The 24,834-nt window shown below is 27.4% G+C and overlaps 1 protein-coding gene across 1 annotated transcript in view; it reads left to right on the plus strand.

Annotated features, from left to right (window-relative positions):
* The window catches only part of LOC114126356 (segmentation protein cap'n'collar-like), an 83,266-nt gene that overhangs the window by 1,883 nt on the left and 56,549 nt on the right, over positions 1-24,834 (plus strand). The window lies entirely within an intron of this gene.

Consider the following 24,834-nt stretch of genomic DNA (forward strand, 5'->3'; position numbering starts at 1 on the left):
CTGATCATATGGTTATAATATTTGTGATTAGTAATTTATATTCTATATATTTTATTGTTGAATTGTATTGATGTATTTATTAAAATTCCATTTTTTTGGATTTTTTTAGTATATTTAGAAGTTTTAAATTTATTACACTTTTTAAGGAGTGAAATTTCTTGGTACAAACTTCTTTCTTTGTTTATATGCGAACCACCTCTCTCTTTTTACAATAAATTGTTAAGTATGGGATTTTTTCGAAAATTGTGATGCATTTTATGTTATTAAATATTATGTAGATATACTAAGGATAATGATCTTTAATAACCGTTAATCAAACATAAAATATTTGTAATATTTAATGTTGTAACAATTATTATACCTACTATATGATAATTTTATAAAACTAAAAATACTTTTGTATTCGTATTAATATTAATTATTTTATAATAATTTTCAAATCATTATAGCATAATTTCTTTTAACCTATACTATCCTTAGAATAATAAGTTGAATAATGTAAGAACTATTTTTTATGTATAAACATGTACTAAAAAGTAACCAATTTAATAATTTACAGCAAAATGAATAATACTTATATGTAAATTAGAAATTTGTATCAACTTAAAACAGTCTTTAAACCGTGCAAAAATTCCTCAAAAAAAAAATTTAATTAAATGTAGTTAGCTATTACACAATGGGTGTGAGCTCGCAGCTAATTACTTTGTATATTTTAATTTAAGTCAACGAGGGATATTTAAAAATGACTAAAAATTTGACTCTTTTTGATTTTTTAAATTTTTATTAAATATATTATGTACATTTTTATTGATATAGCTAATTTATTCAAACAAAACAAATATATCTAACATATAAAAATTCGAAAAATACATGGTTTTTTATAAAACATTTTTATTTAAAAAAAATTTATGCTTTATGAATAATTATCTTTAAAATATATTGAATATAACAATGAATATAGGTAATTTAAATAACCTTGTATTAAATTGGCAAGTCTGTTTACTTAAAACTATAAATTCTATTAAAAGAAATCTAAAAATATGATATTCATAATTTAATTCTTCATAAATTCTCCGTAATTCATATTTAAAATCTTCAAAAGATAATTTTATTGGTTAAGATTATGTACAAGTGATTCATTGTTACAAATTTGTACACTGTACAGGTAGCTTATTTTACATTCGATTGATAATTATTTTTCAGAAATATTTTAATAAATTAAATGTTTGTAATATTCTTTGCAACAAAGAAAAATCTAAATGTTTATATCGTAAAATTTTTAAATGTCTAAGATTGAAAAAAATATTTAACATAATCGCTTTTAGTTATATACGCAATACGCATGCTTATTATATATTATAATTTTCAAAAAATTTGAATTTTATATTTTTATATTATTGCTCTTTTCTATTCAGTTTAAAAGAAATGTTTCTATTAAGCCTATATTGTTCTCGGCCAGTACTAACTCATACAACTATATAAGTTAAATAAGTTAAACCTGTGAGACAAATAAATACATATTACTTACTATTAAAGAGAGGGGCATTTTGTAGAAATATACATTTTAACAAAGGAAAGCATTTCAGGCAATAGTGATCCCTCTCATTTTATATGCAATTGTCTACATCTATACATACATATTACACGTATTATTGACTTAGTGAGTTGGAACTATAATAAAATATCAACATAAATTGTTTCAAAACTATATTTATTCGTACTTTTTATAGTATCGTTGTGCTTGTTTTTTTTCTTTTACAAGTTAGGCACATACCGGGTGTAATGGGTCAATGATAATGGAATATAAGTATATTATTATACAATTCACATTATTGCTAATTTAAAATATCTAAAAAATTCACAATTTAAAAATAATGCCCTTAAAAATTGTATTTTATGTATAGTTCAATGACACCTTTTGCATTATTTTAATTTACGTAATTTGGCATTATTTCGATTGATACAAGTTGTAAATAAAACGATAAATATATCTGCATGCGCGTGACGAAAATGTTATTTGTCTTACCGTTGTTTAGTCTCCGTCGCTTTTGTTTGGTACTTAGGTAAAATCATACTGAATAAAAAGAACTATTTAATTTTTTTTTTATTTACTGGTGTATTGTAACGTACCTTTTTATAAAATGTTATCCATATTTTTTTTTGTGCCAAGTTTTAAAAATGCCCTAAGAATTTCAAAAAAATATAAGAGTTAAGAAAATTTAAAATAAAAGTCATTTGAAAATTTTTTGATGTATGAAATGAATTTTGAGTCTGGAAAGCAATGTTTGTTACTATAATTAATTACATATTTATAAAGTTACATGTAACTGCTTATTGCAGATCAATCTGTTGTTTACGTAATATAATATATGATGTTTCTAAATATGCATAACTAGAGTAAACAATTTGGATTATGTTTGTATGTGAAATAATGAAAATTAATGAAAGTTTTACAATAGGTACTAGACTGATTTTAACTATTGATTAGATAATCGATAAACTGCAAGTTAACATTTTTTAATAAAAGATATGAGGTAATCTCATGCTTAGTGAATCATACTGTAAATATTCATTATTAGTTAGTGATCATTATGTAAATGAATCAATTTTACAATAATAGTTTATAAATTATCACACTTTTCTTTAATTAAATATAGTATAGAGTAAATAAGTGATTTATTCCTCCCTATATCAATATGTCCTAAAGTTTTAAACCTGATTTTTTATATTTTTACTTTTTACCAATTTATATAAAATTCACCCCTTGCCACCGTGTAAAAACCTTGGATAGAACAAACAAAATATACCTACTTAGTATTATATTATTTTTCTATTTAGTGAGGAAATGTTTCGTTACTATAATTTTTTAGTAGCGTAAATTAAAACAAAACTAACATATTAGTTACATATTAAATATTCGAGATAACTGTAATAAAATAATATGTGTACTACTGTATTAGTAAGAAATAAGGTACAAGTTATTATGATTTTCAATAACAATATTAGATGACAAACTGACAAAGGAATAATTTGTACGTAATGAAATTTAAATTGTTTTAATAGCTATTAATTAGAGTACTTTTTACGTTTAAGTGTTTTGCTGACTAAAAACCAATATAAATAATTTTATAATAATATTAATAGGTATCTTAAAGACTGATATCATAAATGAAGTCATTTTCTAAAAGTTATCGTCTGTTATCTTCGAATGTTTTTATTGCGTTTAAACGAAAGTAATGTGTAACGCCATCTTTATTATAACTCTACAACTAATACTATTTAGTATTTGATATGTATTACTAGAGGGCGCTACCAATAATATTTTCTAATAATATTATTATCTAATTTAAACATAAACAACAATTCTTACAAACGCATTTAACTGAATTATTTTTAACATTATAGTGAAACGTATGTGAACTTATGTATCATAATTGTATTTAAAAATGTAATATTATCAATAGGTAGGGTATTAGTGCAAATTTTTTTATTTTAATTATATATCAAGTACCTAGTAAGCATATTTTCAAAATGTGGGTTCCTAGGTAATAATAATTTTAGATATTATTCTTTCCTTTGATTTTGATGATTTAATATTAAAAATAAAATAAGAGTATAATTAATTATTTTGAATGTAAAGTTTACTTTGTAATGCATTAGTAAGACAAAGATAGCATCACGAAAACGACGTTCTTTTAAATCAATTATCTTTCTACCTCTCGAGAAGTAGTTTATAGCTTATAATAACTTACTAACATTCAACGAGATTGATTTTGGTATGAATAATTAAAATAAAAAAAAAATATTCATAATAATGACAAGCATTTATGACAGGGCGATGATCATTTGATTATTATTTTTAATTATTGTTATTATTATTAATTGTAGAGATTTTAAATTAATTTAATTTCTATTATTTTATTTAGTTATTATGGAATCACTTGAGCTAATTTTTTTAAAAATAATATTGATTTGGGATTAATATAACGTATATTTCTTAGGTTCAAAAGTGGTCAAATGTTGTAATAATGTATTAATACAATTTATGTTGTTAATTAATAATTATATACCTATATACCTATTAGCAATTAAAGAAAATGAAATTAATCTCAATATTCAGGTATATAATTTAATATTTTGTACAGAAAATTTAGTGTATATTGTATTAAATTGTATTTTTGATTTGTTGATATGTTATTTTAAAATGTATTTTAAGCACATAAAACAAATTTGCATGATACTTAGTATACTAGTATACTAAAGAATCATATTATAAATATTTAAAATTTATCAAGAGCTTATCAAATATTTTAAATTAAAGATATTATTAATCTATATGGTGAGTGGTACGCATATTAATAATATCTTTTGTACGTATAATACATGTAAAACATTTAGATAGATTTAAGACAAAAATTAAACGATAAATCATATAATGTGTGTAAAAAAGATTAATAAATGACATTTTAAATATATTTTTTGCTTGTCTAAATATACAAAAGCAAGTAGTTATAACTAAGTAGGTTTCGATTGAGTAGGTCAATATATATCTTGTATTTGAATTCAAAGATAAATTACGATGAGAAACGATTCTGAGCGTAGATAATAGTATATAACTTTATTTTGATAACGATAAAGGTTATCAAACAACTATTTTTATAATAATATTGTAATTTTAAGAAATTTTCGTATTTTTTCTCAATTAGTTTAAAAATTACTTTTATTAAATTATTTAAATTTCTACTTTTGCACCATCAAAGACACTATATGATCTTATTTGCTACCAGATGTCTATAAACCTTCCTCGAAATTGATTATTGGGGAACAATGGAACATTTTCTAGTAGAAATTGTCTTCAGATAAAAAAACAAACCTTTGTAAAATAAATATATTTATATTTAAATAAATACAATTAATTAAATTTATTTATTTTAAATATACTTAGTATGCATTTATCTAAATTAATACATAATTCTTATGATAAATTACTAATATTATGATTATAATTTATTATTCACAAACATATTATAATTTTATTATTGTTATTTTTATTAATTAATAATTAATATTATTTTTTGAATTCTGCGTGGTTATGGAAAAAAGACTCGTAGATCTTAAACGGCATTATCTGACCAATCGATTTAACTGATCTAGAATTTCTTAGTATTTGGAAAACGAAAAAATTGAAATTAGGTATTAACTAATTATTTGATTTTTATTTTCAATAGACATTCAAAATATTTTGGTGTTTTTAGCTAATAATTATATATTTTGAAAATGTTGACTATTTTTTAATTTATATTAGGTATTGCGGTATGATACAACTATTTTGTTTGTGAGTAAAACAACAAGCTTACCTTAAAGTTCTTAAAAAATACCAAAAATATACATTGTCTCATTCTTTTTATAAATGTTTAAATTTAAAATGTAGAAGTAAACGGTCAAAATCTAAATATGTACAACATAAAAATTCATTAAATTTAAAATTTCTATATCCAAGACTTGAGAATGTTTATCAATTTTATAAGTTTTAATTATAGATGGATTAAAATAAAACTCAAATTAATATTCGTTACACACTTTATATCTATTATACATTAAATATACACTAAAGAATTGACCAACACAAAATATACACACTAAACACTTATGACATGTCTGAATTACTATTTAATATATTAAAATGATACACGATTATACACGACAGGCAACCAATTAACACGAGTGAACCCACCAATATACCTTATTAAAAGCCATCTTCCATAATACGGTAAAATAATAGGTAATAGGTATTTTAAATATAGTAATTACTATAGATGTATAAACTAAACTGATATCGTATCTACGCATTAAACACCACATTATTATTATTTTTTTTTAAAGTATTTGTATTTAAATTTTTGATGAAATTCTTCAAAATAGTAAAATGTTTTATAAGCATATTGGTTGACCGTCTTAGCTCAGAATGGTTTTTTTATTGTTTTTTATTGTGTATATACAATGATGTACTTATACCTATGATTGAATTTAAATTGATCATATCCATTACAGTGGCCTATTCAATGACGAAATGTATTTTATATTTACATACATACTATACAACAAAGCGTTACCTACTATTATGTATTTACAATACATATATTATTTAATATATTTATATTATGATTAAAATAGAATTATGATGGGCCAAAAATAATTTCTTAGGCAAATAATGTTTATTGCAAATATTTCTATAAAATATATTGTACTTATGTCTGAAAATTAGCCAAAACGCATGTATGAGTGAAAATGAGTCATATGATGTGCAAAATAAAAATAAAAATAGGTATGTACTCTTTATGTGCTATAAAACATTTGTTTATCACTATTATGTTTTAAATTATAAAATTAAAATGTCACGAAAATACGAAATCTATAAATGAATAAATTTGAACGAAAAAAAAATCAATGTTTAAGTAAAATATGATGTACCTACCTACGTGGTGATCATGTTTCACTTTAAACTAAATTGTAACATTTCATATAAATAATATATAAGAGAAAAACTTTATATTAATGACTATATTTCGTGTTAAAAATATTGTTTTTACTTTACTTTAAAAAGTTTTTTCCTCGTTTTTATCCTACTATATATAATACTAATCTCCCGGATAATAATCTGAAAATACAATTTATGGGTTGTTTTTTTTACAAGACAGCATTAAGTACACCTACATTAAATAGGGATAACTATAGTTGTACCTATAACTGATTCAGTATACAGTATAAAATGAGTAAAATTTAAATAATACATTACTTGAGTAAAACATTTTTAATAAAAAATTAAAACAATTTTAAAAATAAATAACTCAACTAGCCAAGTATATACTAGTGTAGGTAAAAATTTTGAATTATACTATTTTTTTATAATTATGTATTATTGGGTTAATTTTATGTTACAGTATAGGTAATTAGTTGTTCCTTTCAACCCAATAACTTATTATTAATTAATTAATTGTTTATTTTTATAGTAAAATTGTATTTATATGAAATAAGTACCTACTTATATTATTATTTTTTGGCATTATTAAATCTAGATCCATTATTTATATAATTTAGATAATATTTTATTTTTATAAATTATTAGTGATTGTATTGAGTCTATCATGAATCAAGAGCTATATATTATAATGAATAATATAAAGCTATTATGTTCGTTTGTACAAAATGTAATAATAATATTTATTATATGATGATTTTTATTATAATGATTTAGATTTCTATACTTAGTTATGAGTAGAAGAATGATCTTATTGAAATTTAATATTTTGCAGTACTTACCTGCTTATACCTATTACAATATGACAATTGTTGTATATTTTATTTTTTATTTAAGTTATTTTAAAATTTGAGATAGGAATTATCTTTAGTAATCATATAAAAATGATTTTTGAAGTTTGTAATATGAGTACCTAAGTAAGTTTGCAGTATGAGCTACTACAGTTTCCTGTTAGCTGGTCTTATATTGTTCATGGCATATAATAATAATGATGATGATGTGGATTATTTTTACTTGAAGTTGGTATATCATATTTGTTTTAAATTTTAATATAATTTAACATAATAATATTTTATATCCAGTATCTTTATTCAATAGAATTAAATAATAAATAGTATTTACAAGAGATTTTGAATTCGATACCAACGCGTGTATATACAAGTGTTGGATTGTTGTCATTAATTCAGCCACATAAAATAAACATGGGTCAGTCAGATAGTAATACGTAGCGGGGGTTAGGTTCGTGACATGTCTTTGTGTATACATACGAATTTGATTTATTGACTTTAGTCGAGGGAAGAATTCTTGTAGATTATAAAAGACCAATCATTAGCGGCTTTTCCCTTAAAAAAAAAAATCGACAAATTACCCACAACATACACGGCGATTTTGTGAGAACCATTATTGTATATTATATGTTCTTTCGTGTCCACTTGTCCCTAAACCCAAATGAACAACATATACCGACATAATAAAAGATAAATAATATCGTCAGGGGATTATTGTCGGAAGAGTTAAGGATCGGTTTACAATTGTGTACTATATAATAAATATGAATATCTCAGCAGGTTTTGCAAAATGCTATTAATAATGTACGTGTATTTTGCAATTATTTATCTTTTAGTTCGGATACCTTTTCTCGTGTTTGATCTGATTTTTTCACAAAGGGTTGACCATTAATATTTCTTTCTATTTTTTCTGTATAGATTTCTTCTCACGACTGTTCATTGTGCGTGTCCTTAGAGTCGTAAATGTCATATGATAAAGTCACGAGCATGCCGACAAATCTTTATGGAACTCAAACATTTTAAATGTTGGATCTATTAATTAATAATTTTACAATTTATTCGTAACAGTATTTAACTGCTGTACTTTTAAAGAAGACAACTATGAATACTAATATTCTTCTTATTTGGATATTATAATTAATACCTATTTGTATTGTATACAGGTTCCACTATATAAGCTGACCCCAAATTTTCTCTTTTACCTAAACATTTATTTAAATTCTAATTTTTATAATTTTAAGTAGGTATACTCAAATAATACCCAAGAAAAAAATACTCAGATGTTTTTTTTTTCATTTAAGGAATGTCTTAAATTTAAAAAAATCAGTATATATTAATATTATTTACTTTGTATATTATTCAATTTGGTTAATAAGAATAGTAATGATAATTTATGTGAACATACCTTAATAAATGAAAATCGTATAAAGATTATAAAGGACGCATTTTGCTATATAGGTAGATTAAATTATTAACACTGAAAAAAATTATCTTATGAATTATGATTAATGACTATTGTTGTAAGTAGTTAATACTGTACTAGTTTTTACTAGAAGCTAATAAAATTAAAAAAAGAAAAAAGAAAAGTGGCTTACAATAAATTTTTTATAACATTTATAATAAAAGATAAGTTTTTATTTTTAAAATTAGATACTATACCTACTTACTTATTATTATTGTTAAAATATATGAAATAAAGAATGCAAAATGCCGAAACAGTGACCTGGGAGAGAGGGTTCTGAATACATTGTGATTGTAAAACAAATGTTCCACTAAAAATACAGTTCCAACAATGAAGGGTTTTTTTTGTAATTTTAGATGCCACAATATTAGTTTGTCATGCGTGTTGGAATAAATCATATTTTTAAATTATTATAATTACTTATTATACTATAATAAATACATTTAATAAGTTGTTATTTTTATATTGTTTATCAACATTATCCGCATGTATGTTTTGTATATGTTCACCAATTAATGTTTAAAATATTTAAAAAATCACAAATATTTCTTACATGATATAGCTGCAGGCAAGTTTGCTGCTTAATGAATGTAAAAACATTATATATTTATAAACTCATATTTACATACATTACATAATATGTGTAATGCGTTCATTTAATTTCAAAAATAAACAATGAATCACGCCAAAAGTATAACACATGTAGGCTAATTATATAAAATCAGTATTTATTATATACATTTTATTCTGAATGTCTTAAGATACTATATAATATTATTGTCAATAATAATCATCATTACCTGCGTTTATACCAATAATAGGTATATAATATTATATTTAACATAAATTATTTTATTATGTGCACAAATTACAAAGAATTGATCTAAAAAAATTCATCATGATACAATATAATATAGTGATAGAATTACGCTATAAAAATATTGTAGGTATTTGTCTTTGTTTAATGTAGGTACTTGTATAATATAACTTAACAAGATCAATTATAATAATTTCAGTGTACTATGCAATTGCAGAGAATATATTATGAAATGTACTTTAACAAATGCAAAGCATATAGGTATTACGTATGTATAATGTATATACCTACCTCTTATAATGGATGTTTTTTATAATTTAAATTCATTGATAAACAATAAATTTTGTACATACAATATAAACGATTGTGATTGGAAAAACATCACATTAATTATTATAGTATTGTAAAATAAGACATATTTCAAATTTCTACAATTGTGCTTTTTGAATTACTCATAACATAATAATTAAAATCGATGGAGGAAAATAGTTATTTTTGTATAACTATCAAATTTTGTTAAAATTTTAACTTCAAATACTTAAGTCCTAAATATTAAAAAAAAACTTTGTATTTTTTATATATTCAAGTCTTAGGTATAGAACTGAGAATTTATAAATTTTGATTTTAAAAATAATTTCCACGGAACGTTTATAATTTTGATGAGTTTAGTTAAAATTTTAATTTTAAATACTTATAAGAAATAATTGTATTGCTATGTATTTTCGAAATTTATAATCTATACTATATAGGTACTTAATAGCATACATTTGGTGTGCAATTTCCAAGCTTCTCAAACGAAAAAAAAAATTAATTAATGTTCTAATATACTAATTTGTATAAATTAAATCAAAGAATTTAAAATATTTTGAAGATTACATTATTATTATGTGTAAATTATGCTATTATAATTTTTTTTTAAAGTTTCAAATGTTGACGAATTTTCGTTATTGAATTCTCCAAAAAATTTATTTCGATATAGGTATTGTTAAAAATTATAGTATTGCGTAAATAATACCGGTTTTTATTATTTTTTTCTGATTATTGAGAAAAGTAGGTACCTATACCTATTTAATTTATTTTATTTTGATTCCTAAAAATAGTAATTAGATAATATTTGCTAAGTATTGTTTTTAATGTTGAGGATCAAAACAAATTTTCTAATCCAAAATGTGATGACACAAAAATGATTAGTTTTTTTAATACGCAGCATATTCTTATATTTGTCCCATTTATATAATCTGGAAATAGTATCTGTATAAAGGAATACAATATCCTTGCGGTGTATTATTCTGAATACGAATGTTTTAAATTTTTTGTTGAATATGTTCAAGTGATTGGGATTTATTAAAAAAAGATATTTGTTTTTCAATACTTTTTCTAGATTTTTTTTTAATGATGGATCATTATTTATTATGACGTATAGGCCTCCTGTATATTCTTAGTATACCTACTTATTACATTTGTATTTACAAAATAATAAATATAAATCATTAAATGTCATTCTGAAGTTGTAAATTTTACGCACTAAATACGCTTTGTTTCGCATCGTTAATTTATTATTTCTTCAATTTCTATATATTGCTAGTTTCACTATACCAAGGGTTTAAAAAGTTAGTAAATGGTTTTAGATTTAGGTTTTACGAATTTCAGGATAAACCACTGTTATTAAATCAGAAAAAATAATTGCTCTAAAATAACAAAAAAATAAATTACAATGAATTATAATTTATGAATTTAAAGTAGGCATCACATTTTGTATCATAAAATCATAAAACAAAATAGTAAAAATATATTATACAATAAGAAAAGAAAACCGTGGATAATATAAGACAAACAAATGTATAAGGTAGATTTGTAAAATATTTCTATTATCATTTTCCGATATTGCCTTGTTTTTGTAACAATACGAACATATAGTTAGGTACTATAAATTGGTGTTTTATGATAGTATTTTTTTTTTTTATAACATTAAAATAAATTAACAAAGTAGCTAATAAACCAATAATAACTTAATAACTTAATTACACTATATAAGCATATATAGTTATCCAGTATATAACTCATACTACGCATTATTAAGCGTTATTGGCTATAATAATATACCTAATTGGATAATAATTAAAAAAAAAAAAAAAAATAAGTTTAGCAATATCTAATAATATTATGATTCGCGTTTCAGCTTTTGTACTTGTTCTGTGTATCATATTATGTTGAGATCAATGCGGTTTTTTTCTCCGAACGCCTATTTTATAGTCAAGTTGAGAGTGCGCTCCGGTGTTTAACAACAGTAATTATTGTTGTTAAAAATATTATCGAGGCCATCGTCGGCATCAGCGTATAGCGCATAACAATGGAGTCGGCGGGGCTCTATGCACACACACACACACACACACACACATAATAACACGTATATACATACATTATTGTTATTACATATATATGCTGCACCTATATTATGTATATATATACATACTTAATGTGTATTCTCAGTATATTTTTTATTTCATTATATCCGATAATCAAATTATTATTAATATATTATACACCGCAGTATACTACAATATAATATATTATAATATATAGGTACGTCTCAACTCTCGTGCGAGCGTTCTCAATGTATATATATATATTAAAAATATTATAATGAACGTTTAGGCCGCCGCCTCCTTAGGTATATATACACCGTCACCACTGTTCGACCCGCGCGACGGCCCCGTCATTTATCAGACGATAGTATACAGAATAATATTTAACAACGATGAGCGAAGAGACGTGAGTGATATTGCCTACAATATAATATTATCGTATATATATATAACATTGTATTAGGTATTTATGTCGGTACAGGGCGATTCACCAAGCACGACACCTTTATTTTTACTTCAATGACTTAAAGGCTGCAGGTGTTCAAAATCTGATTTAAGGAGTAGTATTTTATTTAACACATAATTTTGATATAACTGAGAAACTATACATACGTTAGAATTTTGAATAATTGGTACATCGGCGTTTTTAAAACTAATATCCACTAAATAATTTACAGTTGTTATGAAGGGTGGTGCTCTTATTTAAAAAAAAAAAAGAACAGAAATTTGTATCTCCACTGGACATTTTTAAGTAGTACTAAATATCTCAAGAATTTAAAAATATATTGTCTTTTACTATATGTTTCAAAATTCAAAAAATTATAGAATTTGAATTAATTCATTGTCATAGAAAGTATAGGGGTGATCATCATGAACACTGAACATTTTCTGTGAATCATCCTGTATATTATTTATAATAAGCGTTGTGGTCTGCTTGAGTGGGATAGCAATATATAATGAGATATTATATATTATAATGTACTCGTATAATTGCACACGGTATGTGTACACAAATAATATTTAAGTCTTGGGCTTCATTAAGAAGATGCCACACCCGCGTGTTTTGTCTTCCGTCTAAAAAACGTATACAACATAACACATTTTTGTTCAGCTGTTCCAATTTTGTGTAGTAATCTTTAATAATGAAATAATGACTTATCAAACTTGGTATACATATTCTGTATTTTATATAAGTATTTATAATATTTGAATTTTTTATGTTAGAGTATGATCATCAATTTTTCAATTAAAAATTGTTCATGGCTCACTTAAAAATAAAGTATTATGTAAACTGCAATTCAAGTGAAAGATATAACTTTTTTACCTTTAAGTTTGTTTATAGGTTAATATATTTTACTTTATTTATTTACTATTTACACCTATATACCACACAATATTGGAGTTGCTGCACACAATTTTGATTATAGAATGTTTCTTAAATGGAGAAAACATAAACGTATCCTTTTAAAGTTATATGCGCACGGGGCATGCATGCAGAATATGCGCTTTATCCCTATAGCTCTTGTTTGGGGGGGGGGGGGTGGCAGACACTTTTTAGAGGGTATAATATAAAGTCCGAAAGAACATAGGTATAGGTATCGTCCAATGTACATTATATATTATGTTTCATAGTTGTGTAATAAAAATTATAAAATTATACCTATATTATACCCTTATTTTTAATAAAAAATGTTTAAAAACCTGTATAGGTAGGTAATATACGTATATTTTCTAATAAGAAGCAATAACTGCTATAAATAGGTAATAATGTTCTATAGTGATATCTAAAGGGTTTTAAATAGTATATTAAGATTAGAATTTATTTAGGTGCATTTTTATTTGTTAGTCACATTTTATATTATGTAACCTGTGACTACTAGTTTGCGTTTACGTTTATGGTAGGTACTATATGTGTACTGCACATGGATGTAAAATACGGTACATATTATTTTTTTGCATTATATCGCATCATTATATATATAATACATGATATCTTGTTTAAAAGTTTGCATTATACATGGGTAGTATTTTTAATTAGTTTTTTTATTATATCATATAATCATGCACATTTTATAACCTACCTACCTTTATACCTATAACATTCCGAATATTTATTTTTAAAAGATATTAAAATAAGTAATAATAATATACCTACATAATAAAAATGTCGAGGAAAAAATTTCTTGAAAATCGCTTGGTATAATATAGGTAATTTGAATTATTTTTTTTTTTACAAATTTCACATACCAATACATAGGCATAATCGTATTAAAAATCAATACAGCGTGTATAATATGTAATAATACGATATTATGCAGATCCTATATAGGATATAATCTTACTTTTTTTCGTTATTTCGTCGTATACACATCAAATACCGACTCCAACTCAAACACGCAGCTTAAACGGTATATCTACTGATTATATACGCGCTCGTAATACCGAAATATCCAAGTACCGTTTGATATCGAAGAGTAATATATATATACACCGTGCGTACACTATATAATATGCGAGTTGACGTCTTTGACGGTTTATTCAGATATATATGTAGTTACACCGCGGCATCCGATAAATATACCGCATCGCGCTTTAAAGCCCTCGAGTTCACAGCTATGAGCCATATATATATGTATTATACGTAGGTACGTCGTCTGTCGTAGGTATATATAATAGTATATATATATTTTTATTTTTATTCTTACAAATAATGTATACAATAAGAATATATAGGCTAAAAGTACAGTATTGACAGGAACGTTATTGTGATCGTGGAAGGAGTCACTCAGTGATGACACTTCCTATGATATCTTATTATATATTTACAAATATTTTTTTCCATATAAATACCTATAAATGTTTTTTTTTTTTTTATAACAAATCACGACACCGCATTTGTGCTTTAGGCGTCTTGGGGGATTGCTAGGTATATATATGGTGTGGTGGATGCCAAATTTTTGATAAGTATATTTGAACGAGCATCTCATAATAATAAGTACCTAATATAGTGTTCAAAAGTCAAACTCGCGTGGGGGAACCTTTAGCTGGTTTACTGCGGCCAATCAGACTCTATATTATACGAAAAGGTCACACTCATACTCGGTCGCAGTGAACTGTGCGGCTTAAAAAATTTCATATCGCCGTCATCATAGACCATAATATAATATAATATATGATGCTTATGTGATATTATCGTATTGAGCATCATGCGTGTATATATATATGTACGTACGAGCGTTTAATCTATTTAATTATTATATTATAATATTATCGTTTGAAATTAAACGCGTGGGCGGCCGGCGGGTGATGTGGCTGCGCGATGCTCAGCAGGTGAGGCGTACCTCCGCCGTCGTAATAATATAATATATAATAATAATATGTATTATTATAATATTATAATGTCTTCGGACGGGTTCGACGACGCGCTTACAAGCGCAGGTAACGCGCGCGACGGCGTTTACTGCGATATTATACGATATACTACGACGTGCGTACACGTTACAAACGCGATGCGCGTGCACCACAAGGATAATAATATTATATATTATTATTATACGAGACCTTGGCCGTTAATAATAACAACAATAATAATTATCGACAACCGGTTGTTCGGTGATCCCGCCGCCACCTTATACGGGTCCGAGCGGTGCGGTGGAGGGAGCGAGTGGCGCGACCGCCCATCCGTCGACGCCCAACCGTTCTCCGATTGGACGCCATCCCCGACCCCGCCGCCGCCGTCGAATGTCGGCTGGACGTGATATATTGTACCGCGCACAGGTATCGCGCGTGTTCGTGTACCGTCCCGGCGAGGGGGTTTTTTTTTTTTATTCGCGTGTCGCCGGGGGTGGGGAAATAATATATAATATCGCTGCGCCCGTAGTATTGCGGCGGCGAGTCGTCGCCCGACGAGGGTCGGGGGAGAACGCGACGACGATATGTACAACGATAATATTATAATATATTATACCTAATAATTATATTGTTGTAGTCGAGCGCGCGTGCACTATTATATATAATAAATAATAATAAATGCGTATTATATATTATTATAGTCGTTCGCTCTCATCGCTGCTGCAACGACAACAATATATTATGCATGTGCATGTTTATTTTTGTCGTCGTCCCGGGGAATCGCGCATCGTATGTGTGTGCATATCGTGCTGCAGCGATTTTTCTTTCTCTTTGACGGCATATAATCGTCGAAATGGTGTGAATAGAATTGTCGAGGATCACAATAGCCAATATATGGGAAGCGTACTTATATATAGCGAGCGTTAAGTCCTCGACTTATATGTGTTAATCTGTATTATAGGTACCTATACTTAGGTATATATATGCCTACGTATATATGTGGGTACAACCCAAACCATCATTCCAATTACGATGTGACTTATATTAAATATAATATATTAATATATATTATATTATATTCCAATCGCCGATCGTGGTTGTTATAATACTCGCAATTCGCATATACCGGAAACCCACAAACCCTTCCTGCACCCTCTCCGTAAGAGTATATATATTGTATTATTATTGTTATGTACCTACACGAATCATCACCCTTTTGATACTGGACGCGCACGCCACTCAACGTGTATTTAAAACCAATTATTATTGTTCACACATATGCTATATGCACTTAAAATAATACTTAATGCTGTGTGAACGTCCTATATATAATAATATACGTTATACCTGTAAGGGTATAATACATAGTATTAACATAATATTTACGTGTGATGGGGGTGCGCTTGTCAACGGATGTACCTAAAATAATAATAACAATGTGCTCATTATAAGTTTATATGTGTTAAACATTTATAAGTATATAATACCTAAGTATAAATTCATAATATAATAATATATATTATAATATCTATTTAATGTGATGCATCGTGAATTAATTTATGCGTCAAAATTGACTTCAATATGCACTAAAAATTAATATTAATTTATTTAACGACTGCTACGATAGTGGGTATGTTTAGTATATAATATTATATTATATTTGTTAAAAAATATAAACAAAATATTTACCCACTGCAGTAAGTAATAATATTTATTTTTCAGATTTTTCTATAATATAACTGCATAAAACTTTATTTTTTTAACATACATACCTATATATTATGTTAATATACCTATTACCTATAAGTCTGTAGGTAATAACTTATAAAAACATCCTCATCTCAAATCTCAAATTTAGATTGTTAAAATCGTCAAGACCTTTATTTTATTTGATAATATATAATATATATACTTATGTATGTCGATGCATTTGCTATAATACCAATGTTCTTTTGAAATACCTACATATAGAAATATATAATATAATGTAATATATATTATCCTTTTTTTATTCTTAATATATTGGATTATTGTTTAAAAATATTTCTTACTTAAATACCTAAAAACATGTAAATAATATATGTATAGATACTAGGTATATACAATCAAGATACAAAATATATAGCTTACTTAATGATAGTTGTTTTTATGTTATTTTTTTTTTTTTTTGCACAATTAAGTTATTAAATACTAGGTACTATAAACGTAGCGTAAAAACATTAATATGTATAGGTACATTATTGTTTTAGGTTAGAGTATAGGTATATAGTTATACCTGATAATCACATTGAATCGGTATATACCTATTATTATTAAAGTTTTTATATATAATATATTGTCCATATTACCGATTGAAAAACGTAAAGTAATGATATATAGTTGTCATTTGCATGTTATATATAGGTAAATCCAATTTTTTGTCATTACTGGAAAACCAACTTAATTATATATACCTACCTATCTATATATTGTTAGCTTTTGAATAAAATATTTCTATGGCAACTATACAAGCAAGTTATTTTACTTATACTTCGATATGTTTATTATATTTATTTATTGGCTTAGTAGTAAGTTATTTTTGTAATTCATTTTCTTATAATATTTTTTCGGAGTAAGTAATCAAGATGAATAATATTATAGATTAAGCAGCTACATAAATAAGCTATACCTAATAATAGCATATCTATTTGAGTTATAGATTATTACCTATGTATGGTATAATGAATTTGAATAGTATTATAATATTTTTATTAGTGTTCAAAGTTTATTATGGGGCCAACATCGTTTCTAACTTTTGTTTCATTAGTGAAAAGTGCTGGCGGTGCACTTGTATAATAGTGTAATATATATATATATTCATATTCATACATGAAAATTAGTCAATTAGTCAATTGAGGCTTGGTGAAATGAATTATACTTCATGTTAATTATATTTATTTTGTTTATGTGGTTGTATGAATACCTAATGTATCTATATTTATGTCATTGGTAAAGCCCTAAGTACTGCGGATTGACGTGTTTATTATTTTCTCATAAATGTAGGTATAGGTACTTATACAGATAATAAAAACAATTTTTTTCTCACATATTAATATAATTATTCTCACACCCGGGAAATATATTATATTATATAACGTCGTTAAATGAATAACAATAATAATGATTATTAAACAACAACATTGGGCATGGTAATCTGTGGGTTTTCGCATCATACAGCCAATCGGCGCTACTGCAGACTTATAATACTACTTTTATATACAAATCCACACCGTTCAACGTATTGTCACCAAATTTTTTACATATTTTTTCGTATACGTCGAAATTAAAATTTTACAGGAGATACACACAACTTATTTTGTTACCATTTCGAAATAAATTAAATAAATATATACCCATTACCCATACTGTTACTATATAGGAAAACGTAGATATGAAAAAAAAATAATATGTTATAATTTGTAATATGTTTCGTTTTCACACCAAATAGTGTGTTTAAATACAAATAACATAGTTCTGTAAAATATAAAATATTGGATATATTCCCTAACAAAAGTAGTACTAAAACCTCCGACCAACTGTCAGATATAACAGTAAAAAAATTTGGTGACTGATACGTTTGAACGGTGTGGATTTATATGCGTGACAAAAAATCGAGACTTGTAGCTTTTATAGTAGGTACCTACCTATTGATTATACTTATCGCATATAGGACATAGGTAGATAAAAATTTAAGCTTCGTAATAATAACACACCATATATTACGAATATTATATATTATATATAATTTCTAAGTTGATGTCTTATTATTTAGATGATGACAACGTAAAACACTAACATTTGTTATTGTCTCTATCTTTTATTCACTATCATTAGTCTTTACACATTATTATGATACCTGCAAAACCTTACTTTGCACGATTTCTTATTTTATAGCCCAACTGTTAAAAATTGGTATAAGTGTGACCTATTATATACAAAATTAACTATATAATAAGGTGTTATAAGAGGAGGTCTCATCACTATTAGATGTGTTATCTCCATATATCTTACAGACGCATTCAACATGGCAAATGTTCGCTCAGTAGAACCAATTTTGTATATTTATAGCTTAAATATTAGAGTGAAATGACTTATCATTAAACTTAAAGGTAAGGACATTATCCGTGTTCTCTCGTTAGTTTTGTATAATTTTTAAGCTAGTTATATGAGTACCTACGTAAAATATTAATATTTAAAAATGCTCATAATTCACTTAAAAGTTTAAGTATCGTAATAAATCGACGAGAATAGGTTATTATAATAGGTGATTTTGTTATAATGTTTAAGTTAAATGTACACAATTGAGTATAATGAATGAAAATTTGTCATGTTGTATATATGTTTGTAAGACGAAGACAACATGATGGGATGGATGTCCTCTTAATAATATAAAATTATATATTATTATTTTTTAATAGTTATTATATTATATAACATAACGTATACCTATACTATATATTATAGTCATGCATTTATGTACCAATTTATTTTTTAATTATTAATAAATGAATAGTGTATAATATATCTATAGCTAAAATAAAATAATGTCATAAATAAATAATTTATATTACTGACAATTCCTTTACTTAAGATAGTATAGGTATATATATAGGGCATAGGTAGATAGGTACAATACAACAATACTGCGTGTACCTACCATGTATAATATGTATACCTATCTATATTAACTGTTAAGAATTTATTAAATATGATTTTATATTATAATAATAATGAGATTTCTAATTTAGTTATATCATATATCTGAGATTTATAAACGCATTTATCAACTTATAAACGAATATAAGGCGTATAATATCTACGCAGTTTTTTTATCACTTCTCGCGCAAACATTTTTATAATCCGTCGCTCGAAGTATAGGTATATTCGATAATATACGATTTTATTATCTTCGGGTATATATTATTTGTATTATGTAATATGTAGTATGTATTTGTAAATTAGTTCTGCGGCGTAATAATATACAATAACAACTACAATAACAATAATGTAATCTAAATAATTACGTTGTGCGACAAAAATGTCAGGTTTTTCAGTTTTTTACGTACGAGTGCCAAAAAAAAAAAAAAACGTGTGACGGGAAAACAATCAACATCACGTATATAACGTGCAACTACGCTGCGTAGCCTATTACCGATGATATACCCGCAGCAAGTAGTAAATTATTTTTATTATTTTATACTATTTACAGAGTGTTCGATTTGCTATATAATATTATATTTACTTATATTTTTAGTCAAGTTTTGCAAATTGTATTAAACGTTTTATTGTATGTTCTAAAACAATACTACGTTTTTATAGCATAAATGGATTTGCTTCTACTTTTTATATTGTTTATTGTTCAGACTTAAATAGTTAAATAATATTTTTTTTGCTAAATGTAAGAGATGAGATTATTCGGTGCGTCTTATAGTAAAACAAAATGTATATTTGTTTTAAATAATTTCTAAGTATCTTCTATGTATTGTTGTCCCTTCTTATTAATCGTTCATATCTTGCAGTTCTTGTGGCTATACAGAATATGTATTTTTCTGAATATCGTGATACATAATAATGTATAAAGTTTTGTAGGAATGATTCTTCCATAATATTTCTTATCTAAGTTGAGTTTTTATAGATCTCAATAGATGCTAAATGACCTATATGCCGTGTATGTTGCGTAAGAAAACGTTAAAAAGATGATAAAAAATATTTTTACTTCTGGAAAAACTCACATTGGTTTTTTAATTGATGTGATATATTTATGTATTTTCAAGCTCTCTAGACCATATTAACTAATTAAATTCCTATATGTAAGTCATATACTATTATCATTGGAGAAATGAATTTACTATTCATCACTAAAAAAATCACAATAATTTTTCTAAATTTTTCTTTTCATCCCTAATAATGGGTTCTAATGTACTCGTAGTATATGTATGATTATATAGGTGTATAAATAAGAACAGGGAGTAGCTTTTAGAGAAATAATTCTTCTCAATCAATAAGTCTCTTAAAAAAATATCTCTTCAGTTCGAGAATCTGACAATTTGACATGAATTACACGATATACATATTTAAAACGTCGCTTGCTTTAAAGTAGTACATATTTTTATCATCCTGTATGCTCGCGATATGTATACCTAATATGTAGGAATATAACATCATAATAAGTAGATATATACCTTTATAAATTTATACGTGTAAGTATATATATATACCGCACGAAGAATCGCGGCGGTAACAGTAAATATAATAAAAGAGAGACGAGAGCGGCAAATATAAAAAAAAAAACGTCGTCCGTGTCGTCGCGCGCGTTATCCGTCGTCGTCGTCGTCGTCACACTATTATTATTATCTGTCCCGTCGTATACATTCCGCTTCGGCGGCCGGATTCACGGGCGTTTTTCACGGCCGCCAAACGAGCGGCGTGTTACGGTTTTTTTTTTTTCACTCGGCGTGACGGCGGCGGTGGCGAGCGTAGTATATATTATTATTACAGTATGGGCGGGTATATGAGTGTTCGCCCGACGACGACTCGCACGCACATTTGGCACCGCACACACAATGGGCGACCGATTTTCCGTACCCGTCACATGGTGACGTACGTACATCACAACAATCGAGGTGCGCGACGGTTGATCGATCACCGTTGTGTGATCCCGCGGTCGGCATGGCTGTCGGTGGTGGGGATGGGTCGGCGGAATGAATGGTGATCATCGCCGTATACTGCAGACTTATATCTTTAAATTATACATACATATATATATATGTATATACTGTAGGTACCTATATATATAGCAGCCGGTGTAACTCTGTATATGTATAATTTGTCTATAATAAATGAGTACCCTTGGTCGGGAATAACACACCCCCCGAGGTATAGATTAGACCTATAATGAAGAGGATGAGAGTCTTCTGCGACCTGCAAGACGCAAGTCACGTTTTCGTGTGACGTCGTTGCAGGTATATTATTGGTACACCAAACGCGCGTTTGGCGGTCTGTAATACGTGTTTTGATATATTATTATATTGTATTCTTTTGAACGTAGAAAAAGCTCGCTGAGTAGTTTGAGTGCGTCCATATTATGTAATATGTATTATACCTATATTATAGTCGTCCGCAATCGTCCCACGACGAAAATCGATGCTCGGTCAAAGGCGGGCGTGAAATCTTACGTCTGCGACGTACATGAATCGCGACGAGTTTAATTCGTTCGCATGATATATAAGTCGTTTTACATGTGTATAAGCAAACGACGATCCGGAACTCGTTTATACAGTGATTGTTTGTAAAAAGTGTCAAGTCCAAAAGTTTGTTAGAGAGTATCTATACGTAGTTATCAGACATCTCTGGTGATGAAAATCAATGTTCGGCCCGAAGACGACGCACGCACGTCACACACACACACACAATGGGCGACCGATTTTCCGACCCGTCACACGATGCGACGGTGACGTACGTACACCCATCACAACAATCGCGACGTGCGACGGTCGATCGATCACCGCGGATCTCGCACGGTCAGGATGATGGCCGTTTGCGGGTCGCGGAGAAGTGGCGGTGGGGGTGTGGGTGGTGATCGTAAGCGAGCGTACATAATATATTATTATATTATTACAATAATATTATATATTATCGTACGCGACCGATTATCGACGGCAGGACGGGTGACCGATGGGCGCAGGGCGGCGGCGGTACGACGCGATCGGTCGTCGTCTGTCCAAATATTTTCACAACGATTTCTATAAAATATAACGCTCGGCGCGGCCGTACACGTCAAGCGGGACATGTGTGTGTGTGTATAATATTATAATATTTATACGACGCATATAATATTATCATCTACGCGCGCCATTGTGTACAATAACGTTATTAAGGTTCCCGCGGGCGGCACACGCGGCGATTGTCATGCCGCCGCCGCCCGGCCGAGACGACTCCCATGGGGAAAACCGCGCCGCCGTCTCCCCGGCGTATACGTTGCCATAATATTATAATGTATCGCGTATCCGTCTATACAGGTATAAATACTGGGAATGGGAAAAACGGTTTTTTTTCCACTGTGCGTGTGTGTGCGCGGAGAACCGATTGTGCTGCGCGTTTCGTATTATTATAATATGTTGTTTACGGGTGATGGTTTTTTGTTATTATTATTGTAGTACAGCACCTACGTACCTATATATACATTATACTGTATATTATATTATAATGCGTAAACCTTTATGGAAAAAGAAGTCGATCGTACGAAATAAAAAAAAAAAAAATAAAAAAACAAATTTAAATATATAAAAGAAGAAATAATAAAATATCACCTCTGAGATAAGCAAAACGAAACGGGTCGGTAAAAAAAAAAAAAAACGTTAAAAGAAAAATAAACCCGTCGGCCGATGCCGATTGTTAACGGTGCAACGATATCGTATATATATATAGGTACGCAGTAGGTATAGGTACCTACGACTATGTTGTTTTTTTCCGCACAAAACCAATATACTTTCACACGGTACACATGACGCACGTTAAATATATTGTGTTCTACCTGTTGGCGTGTGGCTTATATATCGCTAAACACAAAGTGTACGTCAGTATTTTATTGGTAATTGTACCTATGTGTGTGTATTCTATCGTAGGTATTCGAGTTCGATGTCTTGTGTCCAATCATCCGGAAAAGAAACGGGTGCGCAATTGCAGATTCATGTACATGACGCGAAAATGCGATCGGGTCTTATATCGAAGATACCTATATATGTATATATATATTATATGATATTATGTGCCAGGAATCTGCTCGCCAATACGATATATTAAGTGGCGTTGGTACGCAAGTTTAAGTGTGTCCTATAGATATTTTTTGGTATATGTAATAATATATTACCCATCTACAGTTTAGACGCCGTTGATAGTTAGGTACTGAAATATGCAGGTTACCTAATATTAAAATAATAACGGATATTATTTTTCTATCACTTTATCCATTGACTCATCTTATAAGAATAATCGACAATTGACTTGTATATTTGCCATATTTCTTGTACTTAATAACGTACCCACCAGTAGATTTTTGAGGGAGGAGTGACATAGTGATGCATACATCAGAATAGATAGTCCTATATGATTTGTAACATATATAATAAGGGCCAAGGGTCGTTTAGATGGCTTACACGGCTGGGGATGTACTTGAATTTTTTCGCAGGACCCTGTTATTTATGTACCTATATGGATAACGGATACGTCATATTATACGTACATTTATATATGTCTACACGATATACCTATATAGTCCATACGATAGCATATTATGTTGTACAGTGTTAATACATACACACATTACACATTTTATATATACATCCGATAAGCCATCATATAACTGTTGTCGATTGGAAACTAATGTGTTTCTTTAATTTTTGTCTATTCATGGTGTATTGATGTCGCTACGTTTTATACTGTATAATGATTTTGATCTTCAATTGTTTCCTGGA

The sequence above is a fragment of the Aphis gossypii genome, chromosome 3 (genome assembly GCF_020184175.1).
Source record: "Aphis gossypii isolate Hap1 chromosome 3, ASM2018417v2, whole genome shotgun sequence".
Lineage (NCBI taxonomy): Eukaryota > Metazoa > Arthropoda > Insecta > Hemiptera > Aphididae > Aphis > Aphis gossypii.